The sequence below is a fragment of the Equus przewalskii genome, chromosome 18 (assembly GCF_037783145.1).
Source record: "Equus przewalskii isolate Varuska chromosome 18, EquPr2, whole genome shotgun sequence".
NCBI classification, from domain to species: domain Eukaryota; kingdom Metazoa; phylum Chordata; class Mammalia; order Perissodactyla; family Equidae; genus Equus; species Equus przewalskii.
The window spans coordinates 11,271,248-11,296,834 of NC_091848.1; the positions used below are offsets into that span (position 1 = coordinate 11,271,248).

Consider the following 25,587-nt stretch of genomic DNA (forward strand, 5'->3'; position numbering starts at 1 on the left):
AAGAAAATCTCATTGCAAAGTGGAATTTGCATGGAGTGAGACACTGGGCTGCAAAAAGCAACCTCTCTCAAGGGCCCTTGCCAACATAGTATATGTGTATCTCAGAGAAAGAGAAAAAAGAGACAGACCTCCTCTGGGTTACCTCTATCAGCCACTGCATAGGAGCCTCACGTTTTACCTTGGCCCGTTCTAGTGTCTGATCCTACAGGCAGCCCTGTGGTTTTTGCACTTGGAGGCATCTGGAACACGGTCAGGGAAATCTGGTTATGTTCTAGGATGCAAAGGTGTGCGGAGTGATGACTCCTCCAGAGATCTCCTGAAGAATATTCTCAGTTGTTTGGCATGCTTCACATTAACATGGTCAGGTCTTGCAGATCTAAACACAGACACATACTTTGTGCGTGCGTGTGTGTGTGTGGGAGGAAGACTGGCCCTGAGCTAACATGTTGCTAATCCTCCTCTTTTTCCTTAGGGAAGATTGTCGCTGAGCCAGCATCTGTGCCAATCTTCCTCTACTTTACTTGAGATGCCACCACAGCATAGCTTGACAAGCCGCACCAGGTCCGTGCCTGGGATCCGAACCTGTGAACCCCAGGCCTCTGACACGGAGCACGCAAACTTAATCACTATGCCACCAGGCAGGCACCAACACATACTCTTTCTTAAATCTATTTCTCTTCTCTTTGTCCTTTTTACTGTGTTCGTTATTGTGTTTGTTGCTCTTCTTTGTTTGTTTTGTTCATTTGAAAAGTCAATACTTTTAAAAAATATATTAACCAGTTATATACACTTGAAGACAAATTTCAGAGGACATTGTGTAATGTCTGAAAGAGCCACGAGTCTTGTTGTTTCTAAAAATTTAAACATTCTCAGACTTGCTCTGGATGAAGAATCTCTAGTCCTTGCAGACATCCATCAGCTGTCTTTCGTCTGCCTCTGCCTCTTGCTCAAATTATGTGTGAAACTACAGCATTATAGAACTGCCTGATCCCCAGTGAATCCTAAGCTGTCCTAAAGATCATTTTCTACCACCCTGAAGGTTTAACTACAACTACATTTAATTGGCACTGGTGGGCAATTCATCAGGGGCGCTGCAGTGTGACTATTCAGGAAATGCCTGCCTGCCGTAGTGCTGGCAAGCTTATTCCTCTAAAATCTCACAAGATCACTTGTCGAAACATTTTGTGCTGCAATGTTGATGATATGCCCAGTTCAATCAATCAATCAGCAAATATTTATGTTAAATGCCTGGTCTATCACTGCTGCTAGCATGAAACTCCCCCTCTGCTGGCCAACGTGCTCACAAGAATGGTGTTCAGGCAAAGGTCAGGGTGCTCTTTGTCTGACCCCCATGGGTGCCTGCTGTTGTTTTTCTGGCCCTTTCCAAATGGAAAAATCAATTAATCCACCAACAAATAGTTATTGAACTTCTACTGTGTGCCCACATTTTTAGTAGGATTATATTTCTTGGTGAAACTCTCAAACCAGGGTGACTCCCTCCTTCTCTCCTTCCTTCCCCCTTTCCATAACAGTTTATTATATTAGCACCTAATATTTGTATAGAATTGTGTAGTTAACAAAGTATCTGCATTTTTAACCTTACCAGCAATACTGAGAGAGAGCTCTTCTTTCCTCTTCTGCAGCTGAAGAACCAGGAGATTTGGATTTGCCTAAAGTCACAGCCAGGAGAGAGGAGGGTAAACACTCAAGTCCTCCAAACCCACAGTGACTTTCCCCAGAACCTCATTTCCCTCTGCTACATATGCAGCCCTGTAGTGAGTGCTTGAGTTTGGGAATAGGAGTGCTAATCTGATGAACAAAATAGTTTTTAACCTCAGAAATCTACTATCAGAGGCAACCCAATGATTTTGTCTCACTCTAAAACAGAACTAAGAGTCTGATGCATTTCAGAACTCCTTCCTGTATCCAACTAGAGATGACCCAAATCTTTGGAGTCTTCCATAGCCACCTGGCCTCACGAAAGTCCTACCTGCATGACTCTATCTTAGGAGTGATTCAAACTACACTTCTCAGAGCCATGCTTCTCGACAGCTGCTTGTCTAGCTGGGTCTAAATGCAGTGTCCATTTCTTCACCTCCCACCCCTGGTTCTATATATCACTTCAGTGTGGCTCTTGGCCTGGCCCTATCTTTCCACTCAAACAGCCTGTGGTAAGGTCCTGACTGACCTTCATGTCACTCAGGTCAAAGACATTTTTCCTCTCTCTTTGACTTGTTGAGAGGTGAAACAGCATGGTGGTAAACAAAACATAGAACTCTGAAAGCAGACTGCCTTGGTTTGAATCCTACTTCCTCTGCATTTTAGTTGCATGATCTCAAGCAAGATACTTCATCTCTTTGTGCCTCACTTTCTTCATCCATAAAATGGGGATGATAACAGTATCTACATCATAGTACAGGTGGAAGGATTCAAGGGGTTAAAATACGCACAACTCTGAGAAACTGATGCAATACATGCTACAGGTGTTAGCTGTTACTATTTACTATCTAAGGTGCTTGACATGTTAATCATGTTTTTCTTCTTTAATCGTAATCTTCCATTGATCTCAGTGGCACCATGTTTCCATGATTTTATTCTCTCCAACAATTTTTCTCCCTCTCCTTTGTAAACTCTCTCTCTCTTTTTTTTTACTTAGATAAAAGTTTATGTTCTTCAGGTTTCACTTACAAAGTCTATTCTTTTCATCAGTTTTCTATCCCTCAGCAATCTCATCAAAACTCACACATTAGAGTACCAAGTTCACTCAAATATATATTTTCATGACAGCCCCTTCCCCTGAATCCTTGATTGACATATCTAGCTGCCTTCTTGACATCTCCACTTGTATGTCTCACATACAACTTAATCTCAATCTTTTTCTGCAAACTACTGACCCTCTGGTATTCCTCTCTTAATAAATACAACCATAAGTCAATCTGTTATTGAAGCCAGAAACCAAGGAATCATCCAGAATACTTCTGTCACCCTCACCTCTGCCATCCCTCCACCACTGAGTCCTGAAGATTATGCCTCCCATATCCTTTTGTTCAGATATCCCTTTATCAGTGCTATGTGTACCCCATCAATGCTGCCATTATCTTTCACTCAGACTATTGCAATTGCTTTCAAAATGCTCTCTTCTTGCTACTCTGAACTCTCTCTCTCCAATTTCCTCACATCAAGTACAATTATTGTTTTGAACAGAGGGAGATTCTATGATTATCTGCTTAGAGCATCTTGATGTACTTTCTTATACTTTTTATAATAAAGACAAACTAACTTATTGATGGAGTCCACAAAACTATATCTCAATAGCTTTAAATCTTCTTTCATTTCCTCTTGTTTCTTACTACTAAGTCATTGACCATTGTTTGATTTCATTAAAAATTCCTTGCTCCCTTCCCCTGCAGGGCCTTTGTACACACTGGTCCGTCTGCCCTTTCTCTCCTTTTTGCCTCATCAGTTCCTATGCATCTTGATATCTTGGCTGTATCATCACATCCTCTAACCTTCCTGGCCAGGAGGCACCTTGTTTTACAGAAAACTTGGCCACAGGGAGATAGATGTGCTAATTATGGCAATGTAACTACTAATTGTGCTTAAAACCTGCCATGTTTGAATAGATGGGTCATAGGAATTGAAGACAAATGAATTAGAGGTTTGTTAGACAACATTATAATTTTCATGACCAACACTCAGGACTAAAAATAAGACAATTCATTCTGTCTTCTTAACATCGCTGACACTGCAATTCCTGGGCCCTGTCTATTCATGGGCAGTACTATATGGCCAAAATGTAACAGAATCATTTTCTTTCTTAGCTATATCTTATGTGTGCTCTAATGTATAGCCAGCCTTTGAATTATTTTTTTCCCTAAAAAGAGACTTTTTTATATTATAATGACTAAACTTAGACCCTACTGATATTCCCAAAACCACAGTACGGAAACAAGCTGGAAATTGCATTATTTTACCTTCAGAATGGCCAGAACTATTTCAAACTTCAGCCTTTTGATGACTTCATAGGTGAATAAAAATGTGGTTGGTTTTGCTAAAAAAACAAGAAGAAACTTGCAGGCTTTTCCTCTTCTGCAACCCCATCCCAGTAAATACCTAATAATAAAATCAAGAGTTATTTGGGACCTTGATGTTCAAAGGTCAGAGACTCTAAATTTGCTCCACAAACAAAATTTGACGACTCTGCTTGAAAACTTTTTTCCTATTAATATTATAGGATCTGTTTAAAAAAAAGAAAGGCATCTGGACAGTTCATTTGAATGGCCACAAGAGAGCAGTAAGAAATTAAAGCTTAGGAAGATGACTCATAGTCACACTGTATGTATGTGTCTTTTACTATTAGGAAGAATTGAAAGACAGACCTACTTCTACTCGATCTTAAGCTTAGAAATACAGTTTAGAATTTCAAAGCCCTTTAGGAAAGACAATAGAGATAGCATTTGTAAATTAACTGAAAAGAACCTTGAATTAGAGCTTTTACGAACCTCAAGCTCATGTGTGAAAATAGAAGGAAATAATTGCTTTGGACAAGGGACATCTTGAGCAGTCATCCGGCCCATCCCTTCGGATTATGCAAGCCAGACAGTAAGGTATGTAACGCGTTTACAAAGTCCTTCAGAAGAAGAACTCAGCATCCTGTTCTAGAACATGGCCAACACCTTAAAATGTTAACTATTAGAAAATATATTTTTATGTGTAATCCTATTCACTCATGCTGTAATTTAGCTACTATTTTAAATAACATCTAGGAACACCCTGGATCTTTCCCTAAGGTCCACTCCTATATCTTTATGTGCCCCTGCACTTCTTTGCCCATACAAAATTTACCATTTTTCACTTGGAATTTTGGATGCCATGAATTTTAAAAATGAATTTAAAAATCAAGAATTTGCCAAATGAGCAGTAATAGCCCCAAGATATGAGATTCAGTGAGGATATCAGTCTGAAAAACATTAACAACAGAATAATAATAATAATTAACAATAGAAAAATCGACAAAGGCCATGAACAGGCAATTCACAAAAGTAGAATCTCAGATAGTCAATAAACATATGAAAAAATTGTTCAACTTAACAATAAACATAGAAATGCACATTAAAATGATATACTTTTATATTACTAGATAAGCACAGATGTAAAAGAATTATAGTATCCAGTGTTAACAAGAGAGAAAAGCCACTCACAAACACTGGGGCATATGTTGGAAAAACTTTCATGACGGCAGTTCAGAAATATATATATCAAAAACTTTAGAAATGTGAATTTCCTTTGACCTAGCAATTTCACTGTTAGGAGTTAATCCTATGGAAAGAATTAGACAAATACAAGGATGGATTTTAATAGTAAAAAAATTGGGAAAATAAAAACAAATTTCCCCAACAGGAAAGTTGGTTAAATAAATTAGGGTACAGCCATACAAATGGATTATTAGGCAAATCATTAAAAATACCACATATATATTTATTGGCATTGAAAGCACCTAGTTTATCTTAAGTTAAAATAAGATTGAAATCTTCATAGTATGATTTCGCTTGGGAAGAAATTGTGAAAGATTAAGTAGAAAAATGTCTAGACGATATCCACCAAATAACAATTACCTCTGGGTAATGGGCTCACAGAAGATTTTTTTATTTCTTCTACAGATTCTACATTCTACCTGTAGAATCTACATTTGTTTGTATGTTTTTAATCAATTAACATGTTATGTATAAAATCAGTAAAAACACAAGAAGCTACTTCTATATTGGAAAAAATCCTTAGAAAACCTTAAAAGTTGGTTTGGTGAATTTGTAAGAAGTTTGAAGTTTCGTCTCCACATAGCAAATTGCAATGAAAACGTGGCTGAATAATATACGATCCATAGTTATCTACATTTTATTAAAAATATGAAAAAAATACTTAATAAGCTGCCAGGGTGTACGCAGATGGTGTCTATATGCTGCTAATACAACTAGGTGAAAATTAAAAACAAAAAAATTCAAATGCTTGATTTACTTCATAATGTAAATGGCCTTGGAGAAAAAACCCTCCTCGCCCCTTTTACCCGTGAACAAGCCAGCAATCTGACGTCCAACCTATTTCATTTTTTCTAGATGTTCTACGTGATCAAATTCTTGTTAATTTTCAGACCCAGATTTAACCTGTAATTAATATAATGAAATATGCTTAAAAAGGGCTTTTACTGAATGTAACTTCTGGGTAGCTGAAGAGCTCCTGTGTAACAACATTCCAATTTCTGCAGATTTGGAAAGGAATACTATGTTTCCTATTATAGGCTATTAGCAGTTCCGTACTTTTAACCCTGTTCAAATTATCTCCATGATTTCTAAAATTATCAACTACTGACTATTTTCTATGGATCTAATATGAGAGTTAAACTCAGAATGGACTGCAAGCTAGATATTATCCTCAATTTCAGATGGCAAATAGGCTCAGAGGGGCTCAGAATGTTGCCATGAATGACATTGTGGAACTAGGAGGGTGGCCCCCGCACCCTACAGGCCCCACAGCCGTGCATCCTGTTGTTTTTTTTTTTTTTTTTTAACATGGAAGAAGCTCTTTTTTCCCAATTGCTTACTTTTTTCTTCATAGCATTTCCTCAGCCATTTGGGGCCCATTTTTCTCCTACCACTGAACCCCTCCAGATACGAAAAGAAAAAGGCCATGAGATGCCTTTGAAGAACAACTTTTCACTGTTTTTGTAATTTTCTCCCTGCCTATCCTTGTGGGAATTGAGAGTGGGGCTGTGTTGGTGGGTGCGAGGCAAAGCAGCCCAGCAGCCCGGTTCAGAGCCCCCTCCCCAGCTCACCACCAACGGCCTGAATCACCGTGAGGTAATTGCCCACTTATTATACTTTATGGTTCCTTGTTTGTGAAATCAGAACAGGCGTTATTGCCACCCTCTTTGATCGGTTACAACTCCACCCCCCTTAAAAATTTATTTTATCCTTCCTAGAAAAATAAAAATTTGTGTCATGGAGATGTGAAAGCAGAAAAGGAAGCAAGTGCCTCTGTTTTATCCATCACATCTGAAAATATGTCTTTAGCAGCCAATCAAATCGTGTTTGATAGCCAGAGCCTTTAAGTATGCTCGACTGTGTGGCTCCCGGGATGGCTTCGAAGCAGGACGTTGAAGTTCGAATTGCACAATAAAGAGAGCATTGCCATAAATGATGAGTACATGCACTAGTCATTTCCAGCCTTCCTTCTGGCTACCTTTGAAAGGGAATTGCTTCACCATGCCCCGGCCTTTGCCCTCTTTGGTAAAGAGTTTTCTTGAACTGAGGATCTCCTGATTCTTACCACAATCTCTTCCCATCTCCTTTCTTTCCTACTCCCCGAACGCCGCTCTCTTTCCACTGCCAGGCCTTTTGTTTGTGCATGCTTTTACATAACATGCTGAAAACAAGAAAACCAGTTTGAACTTTAAAAAAATCCAAAGGGAACCAAACAGAACAAAGACATTCAAACAGCAAATGGGCAGGAAGGTAGAGACGTGGGTGATGAGGAGGGAAGGGCTGTGGGCGGAGCGGGGGATTAGAAACACTGGGGACTTCCTTTACCATCACCTCCTCGGGCTTTGGGTGAGTCACCAAACATTAATTCCATCTGAAAAAGGGGATGTAAGAACACTTCCTTAAAGAAATTCCATGTGAGTAGATACAGTAAGATGTAAAACCTCTTTCTTTGAAAGATGTTCCTATAAAAACTCAAAGTATTATTTTTAATTCCCAGCTGGCTTAGCCTTCACATTTCAGGAATCATGGGGATGTACCTTGCTGATTTTAAAACAGGGAGTGTTATCACAAATTTTTCTCTTTTTATGTTTAGAAACTTGACTTTTTTAGTAGAATTAACAAGTTATATGGCAAATATGACATTATATAAATATGAGGTTGCTCAACTTAATTAAAATAAAATGTTAGATTCGTATTCTACTAACATTCATGAAGCACCTAGAATGTGTTGGGTTCTCTTTCTAGATACTAACAGAAACTAAATGAATTTAGGGCTCTGGCAAGAATTAACCCACTGTGGAAACAAGGAAATGAAAATTAATGGGTCTTGAGTTAGCTGAAGTAGATTAAGACTCTGAACCAGTCCTGAGATTTTTCTGGCTAGTGGGCTAAGATAAAGTCAATGATTTGGTCTTTCATTCATCAATCCAATGAAAAATGTATTGAGTAGCTATGCCAGGCCAGGCAATAGCCCCCTAAGAATACGATAAAGTCCCTTTCCCAAGGAAGCACACATCCCCATATAGGAAGACAAAAAATAAACAAGTAAGCCAACGAGGCAAATAGATAATATTAGACAGTAGTGAGTGCTGTGAAGGAAATAAAATAAAGTAGTCGAAGGGGAATGTCTCAGAGATTTCTTCAGATAAGGCGGCCCCAGGAAATTTGTCTGCAAGGGTGACACGATGGGTTGGCTGAGACCCAAAGGATGAATGAGAGTCAGTAGGGTTATGATGCAGGAAAAGAGTTCTTCAAGAAGAGGGAACAGCCTTTCAAAGGCCTCAAGGCAGAACCAGGAAGAAAGCCATTGTACATAGAATATAGTGTGCAAAGAGAAGGCGAGTGGTAGGAAGTGAGGTCAGGGAAATGGCGCAACCCAGATCATGTCAGCCCTTTCTGATGTCACAGAAAGGAGTCTGGATGTTGATCAGAGTGCAAGGAGAAGTCATGGGAAGATTCTAGCAGGAAAGAGAAACGATCTTCTTTACCTTCATTTTTGAAAGAAAATTCAGGCTACTGTGTGAGAAATGGATTGTAGGAAAGCAAGAATGAAAGGAAAGAGGTGAGTTAGGAAGCTATATATGTCATCTTAAAAGCTTATATAAGCTTATGTAAGAAGCTTATACAAGAAGCTGTCAAGTCAAGTGAGCAAAAATGGTGCCATGAACTAGATTCATCTTGCGATATTGGGTAGGATTGGGGCCTTTTAGGGTACATCCAGAGGTCTTTGGCAATATTCTTTTGAAAGATAACCGTATTGTCTCACCAAGTGAACTTGGCGGTGACAGACAGAATTAAAGCAAAAAACAGATGAGCCACAGCTCTATACTAGAAAAACTTTCGCTCGGAGTTCAAGTCATTACGATTCTGTTCTCCAACCTAAGAGCCTAAGAGCATTGTAGCAGAACTTGGAACGTGGCTACTACTTATTCTGCCTTCACTCCCTTCTACAACCCCTTGGATTCTCAACCTCCCCAACCATTGAAGGCAAAGAAGAGGAAGGTACAGTCAGTAAGTTGCTCATGTTAACATGGAAAATGAGAAGTAGAACTGCTAGCAGAATGCAGGTACTACGTCTGGACTTCAGTAAGGCTGTAATCAGAACCACATTGCTTTGTAACAGGAAATCTGGGCTTCTAAGAACTGCGAAGTGGAGATTTACCAACTGACCTAATCATGCAAAGAAAACGTCAAACTGCAATCACAGATTTTCATACTCCTTTCTGCCTAAAGAGCAGAGGTTGGGGCCCCTGCCCAGGATGGATCACGAAACACACAATTATCCCGGCTCCATGTTTCAGTAAAGAGTTTTGCTGAAATGTGCCAGATATTGTTAAAAATACAAAGAACCCTGTTCATAAACACCAGGCTTTCTACTGATCCAAAAGCACATGTTTATTTGTGTGGTCAGTGGCCTGCATATTTTAAGAATCATGTAAATAATAAAGTCAAACTACTTTATTTGGTAAGAGTGAAATTGATGGCCCCATAATCAGACACATTTGTGGGCTGTTGTATCTGTACATATGCTATTGATAACAACTAGTGACTATCTACATGTGAGAGAATTCATAAAAACATACTTCAAAATTTACATCTTCCTTTATGGGAAAGAAGAACATTTCTCCTCTTTGCTTCATGAACACAATTAGAAAACAGAAATTTTTTAAAAAATAACTATAGTAACTATTAGCTACACTTCCAAGTAAAAAGAAATATAACAGTTTAAGACCCATCAGACCTGAAGTAGAAAATCTTTCTAGCCATTAAATATAATCAATATTTGAATGATTTGTTAGGCCTTACCTTAGGGGAAAAAGTAGGTAAGTCCACTTCTGAGATGGAGACAATTGTAGTTCCCCGCATTTGAACCCTAACCAGAAAGAAAATTAAAGTTGAAAAAGTCTTCAATCTCACTGAATAAAGTACCCGATCGTAACTAGTTTTTAGTACATGTAGATGTCTCCTTGAAATGCTTTAGCATTTGCTTTAGACCAATAAATGATTCTTTTTAAAGCCAAAGGTTTGACTGAGTAACCATTTTTTGGCGTGCCCCTGCTCTTCTGTCTATAGAAACCTGCAACCCCCGAACGCAACTCACTGCAAAGAGCTGAGTTCTAGCTAAAGGCATCACCAAGTGTCAACCAATTTTTTAAAAATGCTAAAAGAAAAATCAACATCCATTTTTTTCTATTTACACACGTATTTTTATATACAGTCTATTTTTACATATTTATTTTTCTCAGATCAAGCCAGAGAAAAGTTGAAATGAGCATATAAATAACTGAAAATCATTTTCTGATTTTTGGCAAATCCTAGCTGGTCATTTGCTGATCTTTGCACCTATATCTGGATGGCAGACTTTTCACTTTTGTGCCCAAGAGTTGACATCTCCAGTTGGATCACAGCATGGTTTCTCTCAGAGCCTGCCTGAGACCTCAGGGTGGAGCTCACCAGGCTGCTGCTGCTGCAGAGAGACAAAAGCTGGCTAAGGAGATGAATCCTCCTCTTCCTCACCTACGTGCAAATGGAAGGAAGTTTTTTCATGTGATAGTAAACGTATAGAACAGCTTCTCTAGATCTCATTCATGTCACACTCTCTCAATAAACTGTCAAAGGGAGAAAACTTCCAGGACTGAAAAATACAAAGGTTAGAGAATCTGGAAGTGGTAAAAAAAAAAAAAAAAAAAAAAAAGAGAAGAGAAGTAAAGGTGGCTCATTTGTGTCATGCACATATTATCTAAATAGGCCAATCAATGCAGAATAAGGCCATAACAAAATAGTCAAAATGAAAACGTGAAGTGCTTGATGAAGTCAGGATCAAATCCATATCTCCCCAACTCACCATGTTTCTACCGCCAAGTTATGTGATATATTATGGGTTTGTCCGTGAGCTACAAATTGCACAGGTGGGGGTCAGCATTGTTTTAAATTGTAACTTTATGGGAGAGCTGATTAACGCAAATCACAGGCGGGATGAAACGTTTGGCTTTGATTTGAATTAAGGGCATAGAGGTGCTTTTGGGGCATCAGACCCAATAAAAAGCAAAATCAGGAAACAATACCTTTGATAATTAAAAGGAAAAAAAAAGGAAAATTGCAATTTTAGGCATACATTTAAAGTTAGGACTCAAATGCTGCTTATTTGCACTCTTATGAGTAAACATGGATCCAGGTTAAAACAAGACCAATATTTGAGCATTAACCAGCAATGTGAATTAAGAAATTTGTCTAAACCTTGATTAGAAATAATTACTCATTAAAATGTTATAATTCATTTTAGCATTCTGCAATTTAAATTATTTTAGTCTTTTCAATATCTTTTTTGGAAAAACCTCAAAATATACTGTTTATAGGCTCACGGTTTAAAAAGGGTCAAGCATATACTCTGGTAAGAAGAAAGACTGACTTACAAGTTTTGAAACTTTCATTGAGTCACATAAGATAAGCAGCTAGTTCTTTCCTGAATGTTAAAGACGACAATGTGTTTTTTCCCAGTTAATTAAAGGGTCAACATCACCATCACTCAAGGAAAATATGTAGTATAAATAACCTTAAAACGTTAATATAAAAGTTACTTTTAAGAATGCATTATTTAATCTATGACATTACTGAGTTATTTCCATGAAGCCTTTAGCTCACTGATTCGTTATTTTGAGATATTAGGGTAATTTAGATTTATCTAATAACTAAATCCAGTGATGAATATATTTATACGTATTGTCTTTATGTCAGTCCAGGGAGTTAGAATAACAGTTGCTGCCAAGAAAAAAAGGCTGGAGTAAAACCAATTTAAATAATTTAGAGATGAATGGTTCCACTCGTGTAATTATCAGTTGTCTCTTTTCCAAATGAGATCTTGAAGAATATCCTGTTTTACTTGAATATTCATCCTCAAACAGTTTTAATTACTTTCCTTTTCCCATTACTACATTCACGCTTCTAAGCTAGAGATGATGAAAAATAAATAATTTGCTTCTACATCATTATTCAGTTTTAGAATTATGAATGACCTACCTGGATAACGGGTGATTTTGCATTTGCTGTCAAGCATCTCCAATGACCCTTATGCTAAACCTACAGGATAAGGGGCATTTGTGAAATAAACAAAGAGAAAAAACAGGAAGCAATAACTTGTTTTATTTTCGTACTTATTTTGTGAATAGGGGACTCCCTGGCCTGACTCAAGGTTTGGATTTACTTTTAAAAAATATTGAATCATGTTTTAGAGTAGATTCTGCGACTACAAGGGTGTTTCTTACTACTGAGTCATAATGTCTGCAAGGACTAGAAAGGATTCTTTATATTTGCTGTTTGTGTGTTTTAAGTGTTCTAAATTTTCTTTCCCAAACCAATGGAAGTATACAAATGTTGCATTGTAAATGCACACAATGGTGTGAGCTAACCTGAAATAATACGACTGTTGTTGACTGTGACTCTTTTTTAAAAACATTTTCCCCCCACAGCTGCTTCTGACTTCAGTTTTGAAACATTATTTCCGTGCACATCCATGAATTATTTAGAATCCCTTAGTTTGTAACTCTCCTCTGCGCCCGCTGGTTGCAACACAGGTTTTGAAGTATTGTTCTAAGAAAGATAAAGCACACACAAGACTGAATTCCACAAAAGTCTCCTATTTAAGTAAACAGAGTTCTCTGTAACTGCTTTACTTTCCACATTGATTTAATTGTACAGTAAAGTGACTGCATAGTTCATTCGTTTGAATGTAAAGCAATGTAAAATGAGAGTTTGGGTAAGTACAGTTTGTATAAATATAATGGAAAACAGTAAAGAATAATTTTGTATTATAAAAATTAAATCTAGAAACTTAAAAGTCTCCACCTTTTATCTAACTAAGAGCCGTCAAGGATGATCCAGCTGTCTAAAAAGTTTCCCCACCTACATTTTACAAGTTAGTTTTATTCTAGCATCTGTTTTTAAATATCCAAACATCTGGTTTAGGCGCCAGCCCGGTGGTGCAGCAGTTAAGTTCTTGCCCTCTGCTTTGGTGGCCCAGGGTTCACCAGTTCGGATCCCAGGCATGGACCTACACACCACTTATCAAGCCGTGCCGTGGCAGGCGTCCTACATATAAAGTAGAGGAAGATGGGCACCAATCTTAGCTCAGCGACACTCTTCCTCAAACAAAAAGAGGAAGATTGGCAACAGATGTTAGCTCAGGACTAATCTCCCTCCAAAAAGAAAAAAAAAAAATCTAGTTTAGAAAAGTGTTCTTTGTTGATATAAATGATAGTCTCAATTTCTTCAGCAAAGAAAATGACATTAAAACATCGTTTGCTATCCAAAAGAAAAATGAAAAACTAATCAAATGTCACATTTCCCACAAAGATGATCATGTAGAGTCTACGTTGTCGATCAGCCATCCCTTTATTTGGAGGGAAATCAACACCATTTAGGCGCAACGGCACTAAGAAGCATGGAATGGAATCTTTCTTTCCAAATGAAACCTACTTTTCTTTGCTTTCTCTTTTCACTCTTTTCTTTGTTTTTTTTACTCCTTTCCCTTCTCTTCTCTCCCCATAACTCTTTACGTGCCATTGAAGTTTTGGCCTTCTCACCACTCAACTCAAGTGGAGCATCTAGGACCAAAGAAATTTTTCTATTTGACTTGAATTTTCATCCAGACGATTTGCATCCTATAGACACAACACCATTTTTCAAAATAAGATCTGGCAACATTCAACTGTGGGGTTCAACTGCAGATGCCAAAAATGCTAGGTGCTGTGATGGAGTTTTATAGTGTCTAGTGGAAAAGCTCATAAGTGAAATTCTTTCTCCATCAACTTTCTTATATGAAAAGGATCAATTTTTAAAAATAAACTCAAGTTTATGGAAGAATCATCAAACACAAAGGCATGGTTCCTTAGGGCAAAGTGTCTCAGTTAAGACAGATTTTTACAATTTGCTTCTATTCCAAACGTTTGATCATTTTACTATGTTCGAGGGAGTTAAAACTTTCTCTTCTGATACTTCTTGCATTCTCCAATAAATGTTGTTTATAAAAACTGTAAACAAATCTCACTGAATGCATAAAATTGCCAGGTAAGAATATAGCCTAAAATAGTCATTTTCAAAAGTATTTAAATAAAGTGTAAGGTTACAGTAGCATTGTAGATTCTTAAAAACAAGTTTTAGAAACTTGTCCTGATAGTCCAGCTATGAAAAAGATATTCTAGAGGCACTTTAATAACAACTCCAGATTCCTCAGTGACAGAAATTAATAATATGTAATAATATAAAATATTTTAGGAGATTTTTAAAAATAAAATCTACATATTTAAATCTACATATATAAACATGCAGATTTTGTTTTTTAATTGCTATTAAATTTTAATTTGCGCTAAATTTTTTGTCAACAAACTTTAAGGAATTCGTTATGACACTTTGAAAATGAGTTTTGATATAAATATGAATTTTTTTTAAGGATGTGAAGTTCCCAAATTGTTTTGAATATTGTTTTAGGAATGTCCTTAACTTTATAGTTCAGTGCTGTCAATAGTATAAAAATGATTTAAATTGCAACTTAAGCTAAAAAATTAACATCGTTAGATATTTTAGTGTTAAGTACCAAATTATTCATTAGCTCTTTCCGTTACAGAATAAAATAATATAGTATCTTGGGGAAATAATATTGGTAGTTTTTCTCAGTAAGTAGACTGGTATGTACTCCCCCGTCTTTCCATGGTGTGAGCACAAACAGGAAGCACAAAATATATTTTTATAAACGTGTTTGAAATCTTTTTTCAAGAGCTGGAGCAGACTTCGCATGTATGGCTCTCAGCTGTTTGTTTGTTTGTTTTTTGGACAGGATGTAGTAGTAACTTCCTACAATTTTAACTCATTTGAAAAATATGCTTATTCCAAAAGTCTTAATGGCAAAAGATAAAACCAAGAATCGTTGACACATTTATAGCAGGAAATTTGAAAATTATACGTGCTTTTTGTAAGGAAATTTTCCTTTTTTCCCCAAATGTCTTTGCAGACAAGATAGAGCTCGTGATAAACAAAATACGTCTCCCATTAAAGATCACATATTAAATAGGTAGTTAATCCAAGGTTTGATATTCTCCACCTTTTCTAAATTATTTGGAAATACTTTTCAATGTCAAGGAACACTTCATTTATTTATATTTACATAATGTTTAAAAAATTATAATGCACGTTTAGCCAATTTTACTTAAGTAAAATTATACAACTTCTGACTAACACTGTGTGCTTTTGTTTTGAAAGGAAAAAATACGGTTACGTACATTGTTGGGATGTATTTATAGAGCATTTTTATTGTTGAGTTATGCTTTTAGGGCTTTAGGAACATTTGAGAACAATAATCAGTAGTGTGTAATGGTATTGTTAGTGGAGTCCTTTCTATTGAATTTTCAAGATGTTGTAAAATGAGATTATGTGAGTAGCACCTCTGGACACTTTTTCCCATCATTGTGTTGGTATCAATCGCTGACTTCCACCATTTCTCCGGGTATTAAATAGAAACACTGTTTCCCACTGCCTTGATTGGAGGGTTTATAATACATGACAGAACTGATAACCCTACTGAGATTAAGCATTGTAATCTTATGAAAGCTACATGAAACCTGCAGCTCCAGAGAGTGTCTCCAAGACAGACCTGAGAAGGAAGTCCTACTTTCATTTCTTCTTTTGACAAAGCATTTCTCCCCTAAGCAAATCTGACCCAGAAAGACAGTGAGAAACCCGATGTCTTCTTTAGCTTCAGCCACAGTCAGGCAGCCGTTCCACTGGCAGAGGCAACCTTTGCCAGATGCCGACGCTAATGCCTCTGTGCAGAAAATGTGGCGCGCGATCACTTTCTGCGCGAGGACAGATTGCCAACACACACCGGATCAGTTTGCAACTGGCAGGGCTCAGCATGGCTGGAAATTGAACTATGTATGAAAAAGGGTGTCTATTCCTGGCTCTGCCCTTGAAGTCATCTATAACTATGGAAAAAGCCTTCTCACATTTGCTTCTCAGTTTCTCACACACACAAAAAGAAAATGAAATTTAATCAGTCCTTGACTCTCCTCTATAAGGAGCTGTGGGGATCAGATGTTAAAGAATCATTTAATCTGATGCATTGAGGGTGGTATACCAGTTCATGAGGCCTGGCTGCAAAGACCAACAGCTCTACACCCGAACACTAGTATTTTAAAGATTTTTGCTACGTTTTTATCATCCTCACTGGTCTTGGGCGTCTATCCATGACCAGAAGTACAGAAATGGCAGGCCCTCTATGCTCCTCTCCCTGGACTAATCTTACAAAGGCAGCTGTCTCAAAGTGGCCCTGGAAAGTGCCTTGTCAGCAGAGAACTGTTACCTACAGCTGAATCGCTTTTTTACATCTTTCCACTTCTCATTTACTGTTACTGTCCTTACTCCTGTTATCCCTTTTCCAAATCCACTCAATTCACCCAGTTTGCATTATCTTAGAAGCTTAGTCCCCAGCCAGCTTCCATGGGGTCCTGGATCAGGAATCCTCTTTCCTCTCTCAAAGTGTGTGTTTTACATTTCATTTTGATAGGAAGATATCAGCTGACCCATTGCAAAGACTATAAGCTAAGGTTTGAGTAGCTGGCGACTCATTATCTGCCCTGTAAGAGTATTTTCATTTTACCAGTTGACAGTGTCTTAATCCAAAAGAATTTTTTCATAGTACTTTTTTTCTAAAAGCTTATTTGTGCTAAAAAAAAAAAAAGTTCAAGTACAGAAATTTTCTGAAAAGATATTTAGTTAACTGCAAAGTTACAATGGATTGTGATAACCTTATGCTACTCTGAGCTTGTCAAATTGTATATGAAGTGTTTCATTTAATTCTGGCCTTCTTATTCTAAAGGGATTAACAAATCATAAGGTACTCAGATAAGCATGACAGAATAGGGGAGAAGTCTAAAAATCAAATCATGTTAGGAACAATTAAGGTAACTATGGATGTTTTGTGTGGAGAAGGCAAGACTTGGAGAGGGGGCACCCCCATGGTCTTCGATGGACAGTGATATCATAGAGGAATTAGGCTTGGTCAGCATTGTTCCCAAGGATCACACGAGTTTCAGGAAGAAAGATGCAGCTCAATGTATAGAAGGAAACTTTATCCACTGGACCTGTTAAAAATGAGAATCTTCTTCTTCATAAGAGTATCTGAGACAGGCATCAAATTGTTGCACTGACCAAAATCCCACTCTAATACATTTGTTAAAAAGTAGATTTTTGAAAGAGAAAACAATAAGGAGACACTCACAGAACTCAAGTGCAGGCAGTGCAGTCAGGCTTCTCCATTAGACTACAAATGCCACCCTAACCCCACTCACCATTATCTCTCATCTGAAATATTTCAAATGTCTCCTAAGTTGTCTTCCAAGGTCATTCTAACCCCATTTTCCACACCGCAGCTAGAGCGACTTTTCCAACCAGTTCTGACCATGCTGTCACTTGTTTAAAACAAGATGTCAGACTCTAAGTTCAAAATCAAATATCCTTCAAGAATCCACACGGTCTGGATCTTGCCAGTCTCTCTGCACACGTGATATACCACCTTGCTCCTTTCTCTCAGAACTCCAGCTATACAGTTTACTTTCAAAAATGGAATTATATCACGTTTTCCATCTCCTCAAGACCTTTGAACTTGCTGCTTCCTGTAACAGGACACTTCGTTCTACCACCCTTAGGCTAGATAACGTCAACTCAGCCTTCACATTTCAAATTAAGTATTACGTCTTCAGGGAGATCACCCCTGTTGAATGCTGGCTCCCATGGCACATTGTTATTACTCTTTTGCAACATTCAACACAGTTGAATTCACTAATTCAATGTCTGTCTCTCCCATCAGAGGATACGATCAATGAGGACACCTGCTAATGACTTCAAGGCAAGGACAGTGCTTGACATAAAATATGACTCAACAAATGTTTGTGGAGGGAATGAATTAACGGTAAGTCTAAATCTAACACCAGGCATTCTGAAGATGTGAAACTCTAATTTTCTTACATTTTCAGAGACGATGAAAACTTCTCACTTCTTAAAACCTGTAAACATGACTAGGGAAAACAAGACACTTTGTGAAAACCTCTAAAACCAAGAGTATATTTTAAAAGTGTTAGATTATTTCTCCACTAAAAAGAAAAGCAATAAAAATTTTATTTGGTTTATGTTTGGTGTAACTAAATATTACTATAAAGACATCTCACACAAGCAGGAAAAATAACAGATTTTAATTCTTTCAAGAAATTTATATATCAAGCACCTAATATGTGCCAGGAACTATTCTAGATATTTTAGTTATAGTGTGAAAATAACAGAGAAGAGTCCTCACTCTCATGGAGTCTATATTCTAGCAATATAGCATGGCTAATCAAATCTATAAAAATAGAAAAAAAAAAGACTGAAGTGTTCACCCAGACTTAGCCAGATTTCGTAAAACTTAAATATTTCTGAATTGATCTATAAAATAAAAGTTTTTTTCTCTTATCCATTAATCTCTTAGGGAATCTCCTAGATGCTGCATAGAGACGCAAGGATAAAACTTCTGATAAATGCTGAAGCACGAGTAGATGTAATCTACTGTAGACTTGCCATTACAGAGATTTATGCCTAAATAGGTAAATATTATTTGAACTTGGATAACTTAAACATTTCAAAGCAACAGAAGGCTAAGATTTTCATGCATCGCATACTAAATAATTCTACCAAAGAAGTTTACAAGGAATAAGTTAATTTTGGTGATCTTGCCCCTCTTCAACCTGTAGCAACCAGGATTTAAACCAAGGGACAATGACAAGGCTGGTGACAAGGTAGCAGAGAGATCACAGGGAGAGCAAGGTGCCTAACAGTCCTTGGATCAGATTAGTCATGAGAATATGTGAGAATCTAGAAGCCAAGAATTGAAAAGAAACCATGGAAAATGGGGTGATATGATATCCTTTTTAATCTCTTTTGTTTTAATTTCAAGGGATTCTATCCTGGTTCCAGTCAAACAATAGACTCTGCAAGAGCAAAGTTCACAACACAATAGGTGCTCCAAAATGGATGTCAATGTGAAAGGAAATCAGGCCACTTACAAAACAGAATGTTACCTTTTATGTTAAAATTCAAGCCAAATTTAACCCAGAGAAGACAATTCTGAACATAATAGAGTGCTATGGCTTCTTGCATTGGTTCAATCAGAACCCACAAATATGCCTAACAGAAGCCGTCAAAGCAATATCTGATAATACTAAGAAGTTGTCATTCATTCATTCATTTGACAAATATGTATTGGGTGCCCACTGTATATTAGGCCCAGTTTTAGGCACTGAGGATAAAGAATGGAATAAAACAAAGCCTGACCTTACATAAAGTCCAATCTAGTGTGGAAGACAAACATATAGCAAATAAATAAATACATGTCTAATCCAATGTAAGATGAGGATGTGCTATGAAAGAAAATATGTAGATAGAGAGATGGATAGATAGATGGATAGATAGATAGATAGATGTCTAGCATCTCTTTCTTTCTCTCTCTCTCCAGAATTTGACTACTTTTCCTAACCTTCTTTTACTCTTTGTCAAGCCACTACAATGTCTTGTCATGATCCAGTGTAAGGAGATAGAAAGTGCTGGGAGGTGGCATTTAGGATGAGGTGGGCAGGTGTGGCTTGTCTGTTAAGGTGACTCTTATGCTAGAGAGGAATGAGTCAGGAGAAGCATGTTCAGGGACAAGTATGGAGAGGTAGCTGGGGCCAGATCGTGAGGACACTATGGACTATCTATTTATCTAGGCTCAGAAATAAAATTTGGTGTTAGATCACTGCTGACCAATTGGCAATGAAGACCCCATCAAGGATGTAAGGAGAGCACCAATGATCCCTGATTTTCAGAAGTGGTGCAGTTGTTAGAACATTCACTGGTAGTGCATTTGGATGGAATGTTGTGATAAGCAGCCTGTGAGATGGTCTCCAGTGATCCTTGCCTTCTGATATTCATGCTCTTGTGCAGTTCCCTCTTGCACTGAATCAGGGTGATCCATGTGCCTAATGGAATACCACCAAAATGATGGTGTGTGACTTCTGAGGGTAGGTTAGTAATGTGTTGAAGGTTATACCTTGGTATCTCAGATTGCCCTCTCTGGAGGAAGCCAGCTGCCATGTCATGAGGACACTCAAACAGCTCTGTAGAGAGACCCTGCGACTTAAACCCAACAGCTAGCAATAATTTGCCAGCCATGTAGAAGTGACTGTTGTTGCTCCAGTCAAATCTGTACATAAGCAAAGATTTAGCTGACATGCAACTGAACTTCATGACAAACCCTGAGCCAGAGACCACTCAACCAATCAATTCCAGAATTCTAGATTCAAAGAAACTATGGGACATAATAAATGTTTATTGCTGTTTTAAGCCACTAAATGTGGAGAGTGACTTGTTATGCGTTAACAGATAACTAATACAGATATTGATGGGAGAGAATATATTAAAAGATTCAATATATCAGATGTTTGAGAAGTACTGAGGAAACAATAATTATAAGAATTATTAAGTTGTATAGCTACTGATATGAGCAATAGATGCATTGGACAAAGAAAATAAAAGGCTGGCCAGGATTATTCACCACTTAGAGACTAGTGTGAAAGTCAATGAATCTCTTTGATTTCAGATTGGGTCTCCCAATCTGAAAATGAGATTCTCAGCTCCTGCAGCCAGAAGGCAGAAAAGGTGAGGATCAAACCCAGAGCTTAATTGTAAGAGTAATAAAGCTCCAAAAGAGATTCAATTTTCAAATATGGCAAGTCTGCAATGCCCAGGTCAGGACCTTTGGTGGGAAGCAGTGGGATGCTAAGACTTGGAATGAGGATATCAGGGTTGATGAATTAAAACATCTTGGATCCCCAGATTCTCCTGAACCCTCTGGATGTGTGTAAGTGGCTCACCCTCTCAGTTCAAGGCTAACACTTCTCTCCTGTCTGAAAATAATGCAAAGGTTTCTGCCTTGTAGGGCAACACATTCCCCCTCAGGATCCACCTCCTGTAATGTCTTCTAAGCCAATAACTGGACTTGAGCCTTAAAATAACCTAGCCAGGGAAAGGCTAGGGTCAACTAAGGAAGGAAAGAGCCTATATTTCAAAGACATGGCAAGACCTAACTTAGATGTGCCCAAAGGTGGCAGGAGAATAAGTACAAGACTAGATCCTGAGGATGTTGGATTAAGGAGGGTGGAATATAAAGTTGAATAAGGAAGAGTTTATTAACATGGGAACATTCTGCCATTACACAGGATTTAACACCCTGGCAAATGATCTTGGGAGATAGAGCTAATATGCTGCTAAGGTGGCTCTTGGAAGTTTGTCGATAGTGTGGGCCTATGATAAGTGAGGTACATTTGCCAGGCTATCATGGCAGATGAGGAAGAAGAAATAAAAAAGGCTGGGAGAAATGGGCATATATTTCAACAGGCTAGAAAGCCCACTAGATGACAATTCTGTGGGAAGGGCAGAGGACATTGTTTTCCAAGATAAGAAGGAGTGTGCAGGTCAGAGGGGAGCCAGCTCAGTAGTGGCTGTCCTCTATAGGTCAAGCTGACACTAGGAGATTCTTCTATAGGACTGTGCTTCCTGATAACAGGAGGGATGATAGGAGCCAAAATAATAGCAGAGGCAAGGTGGGAAAAATTATTAGAGTGACTACCAATGTTGGTGAGGCAGCTGAGAGTACATCTAATAGGCATTGACATGTTTATTTTTCACCTTCTCCAAGTGAATGGTGTAGGCTCAGGTCTGGAAACTGGGCAAAGCTGGGATCCTGGAGGATGACAATGTGCTATTAAAAACTCAACCAAGTAGTAGCCCACTTGCATCTGCTGTGCCAGATATGGTATCTTTGCTAGAACAGATTAATAAAATCTCAGGTACATTGAATATGGCCATTGATCTCATAAATGCATTCTTTTCTAATCTTATCAGAAAGGAAGATCAGGAACAGTTCACATCCACTTGAGACCGACAATGACATATGTGTATAATCTTGTCCTCAGGGCCATGTCAACTCATCTATTCCCATCAGAGGATGGTCCAAAGGACCTGGACCGTATGGATATTCCGCAGAAAATCATATTGGTCCAATATATTGATGATGTCATATTAATTAGAAAGAATGATCAAGAAGTAGCAAGTACGTTGGAGATCTTGGTGAGACACGTGCATTCCAGGGGTTGGAGAGAAACCCAAAGAAGACTTGGGGATCTGCCATATCAGTGAAGATTTTTGAGATGCAGTGATCCACGACATGTCAGAACTTCCCATCTAATGTAAGGAGCAAATTATTGCATCTCACCCCTGTCACCACTAAGAAGAAAGAAAAATGCATAGTAGGCCTTTTTGGGTTATGGAGATAGCATATTCTACATTTAGGGATACTGCTCTGATTCAAATATTGAATACACAAAAGGTTAACAGCTTTGAGTAAATTCAGAGCAGGAAATGGTTCCATAGAAGATACAGATTATGATGCAAGTGGACCTGGTCATTTGGCCACATGATACGGCAGACCCTATCGTATGAGAGGTATCTGGAGGACAGAGATGCTGTATGGATTTTATGGTAAGCCCCGATGGGACTGTTACAACATGGATCCTTAAGGTTCTGAAGCAAAACCATGACATTTGCAAATGAGAATTACGTGGCTCTTGGATACTAGCTCCTGGCTTGCTACTAGGCCATTGGAGATACCTGGACATGGTATATCAGGTGGCCATGTGGCCAGAGCTACCCATGACAAACTGGAATCTTCTAGACTCACAAAGTCGTAAGATTGGGTAGGTCCAACAGCAATCCATCATTAGATGAAAGTGGCACATCCAGGGTTGTGATGAGCATGGCAAGAAGGCATAAGAAAACTCATAGGCAGGTGGCTCAGACCCCCATGGCGTCCAACACTATTGTATAAGCATTTCTTCCTCAGCTCACACCTATCTATGGTCATATGGTGAGAGGAGACAGGTCCCTTACAGCTTGATGAGGGAGGAAGGAAAGTACTGAAGTAGGTTCATGGATGGATTAGCTCAAACTGTGCAGGCCAGAAGTAAATTACAATTTCTTTACCACCTCACTAATGGGTAGTACTGAGAGAGTGGTGGTGGAATATTCTCTTAACGAGAAGATCTTTAGGTAATAAACCTGATCATCATGGTCACTGGATCACCTACTTTGTATGGAAAAATTAGTGGTCCAAGTTGAAATGTATACAGTCTTGTAACCGATTTGATTGGTTATTCTGGAACCTGACAGAGAAAGATTGGCAGGTCAGGGACAGGAAGGTTTAGGAAAAAGAAATATGGATGGCTTAATGTGAGTGGCGGTGAAATATGAAAGTATCACATAATGTCACTCACAAGACAACATCTGCCAGAGAAAAGGCCCGAAACAACAAAGTAGAAAGAATGACTCAGTCAGTTAACATCACCCTTCTTGTCATTGGCAGCTTCAGTTTTTAAATGCATGAACAATATATGTGTGAATGGAATAGCCTGATAAGAGGAATAGAGATTCTGCATGAGACCAAAAACATGAGCTCTCCCTCACTGTACCTAATCTAGCTACTGCCACTGCCAAATGTCCAAACTGTCCTCAGTGGAGACCAACATCAAGTTTTCTATATGGTACCATATTTCAAGGAGAAAAATTTTGGTGGAAAGTTAATGATATTGGACCCCTTCTACCTTGAAAGGGGCAGCAAATAATCTTGAGAAGAATCAACATATATTCTAAGTATGGATTTGCCTTTTTTGCCTGATGGCCTCAACCAGCACCATTAGCTGAGGGGTACTGTGTTTCATCACTAACATGGGATCCTACACAACGTCATATTGGACTAAGGGATATTCTACAGCGAACAGAAGTATGGCACTGGGCACATGACCATGGGATTCATTGGCAGTATCACATACTGCACCACCCAGTTGGCTTGATAGAATGATGGAAGAGTGTAGTTAAGGGACCAGCTTGGAGATGATACAATATGAAGATAGGGCACCATCCTCCATGATGCAGTATATAACCTAAATCAATGATCATTACATGGTGCTCTGTCTTCAATATGTAGAATACCTGAGTCCAAGAATAGGAGTGTCCCACCATGACTCCTAGTGACCTGGGGAATGTGTGCTTTCCATATCTGCAGGTTTAGAGGCCCTGATTCTTGAAGGGAAGTGCTTTGACTAGAGAATATTATACTAAACTTTAAGTTGTAGATGCTGCCTAGTCGCTTTGGACTTTTCATGTCAAGAGACCAGCAGCAAGGAAAGAGGTGACTGTGCTAGCAGGGATAATCAAGCCTGATGGTCAGAAGGAGGGAGAGTTGCCATCACACAACAGGGAAGAATATGTTTGGTGCTCATGTGATCCACCCGGGTGTCTCTTGACACTTCCTTGCCATTTTTGTTGGTAAATGGAGAAGTGAAGCGGCCCGGATTGAGGAAGTCATGGTGACCATGAAATCAGACCTCTAAGAGATAAGAGTCTGGGTCATCCCCACAGGTGAAGTCACATACACCAGCATATGTACTAACCAGGAGAATTTAAAATAGGTGATAGAGGTGGGAGATTATGAATATCAGTTGCAGCTTCAATCCTAGTTATAGCAGTAGCAGCTGTGGTTCATCCTGCTAATGTTCTTTTTTTTAAGTTTCTCCAGGAAAACATACCCAACAGGATCCTGAAGGAGTTTCTCCCAGAAAGTGGATCCAAGCAATGCCAACAGTGGTCCCTAGGGATTCTGTGATGGGCTATGCGTATTTTCCCACTTCAGTACTAATCATTTAGTCCTTCAGCTACTGGAAATTGCCCTCAGATGAATCAGCCACCTTACCCAAGACCGTATTTCCTTCTCAGGACCAGCCCTCACCCAATGACTTGTTGATGCTGGATGTAAAGGACCAACCTCCTTGCCACAATTTGGGACAACTCTAAAGGTCGTCTCAGCTCCAAAGCTCTTCACAAAAAGAACTGAGATCTTTGTTGTAACTGCATCACAGCTGAACTTTTCTCTCCCCCGAGTCCTACCTCCTTCAATCCCGAAGGTATTGATTCCACCCACACTTCCCCAATAAACTTCCTGCATACAAATCTCCACTTCAAAGTCTCTTTCGCAGAGATCCCAACCTATGCCACAGGATTAGGTATTATTATTATTGTTGTTATTAGGCACTTAGCATGCATTAATTTAATTCTATCTCCCCAAAATAAACTATGAGGTTAATATTAAAGTAACCGTTACGGCTGAGGAAAGTGATACCTACAGAAGTTAAATACGTTACCTAATAGCACACAGTCTATAACT

The 25,587-nt window shown here is 38.5% G+C and overlaps 1 long non-coding RNA gene across 2 annotated transcripts; it reads left to right on the plus strand.

The window, feature by feature from the left end:
- The first annotated feature begins 4,337 nt into the window (after nt 1–4,337).
- LOC139076989 (uncharacterized) lies at nt 4,338–25,373 on the plus strand. Of its 2 annotated transcripts, none has more exons than XR_011529076.1 (5): nt 4,338–4,607; nt 18,112–18,213; nt 18,766–18,880; nt 22,286–22,558; nt 24,934–25,373. It is a non-coding gene; the product is annotated as an uncharacterized lncRNA (long non-coding RNA). The 2 variants fall into 2 exon arrangements; XR_011529077.1 differs by having other exon boundaries at nt 4,346–4,607; nt 24,943–25,373.
- The last annotated feature ends 214 nt before the right edge of the window (nt 25,374–25,587 follow it).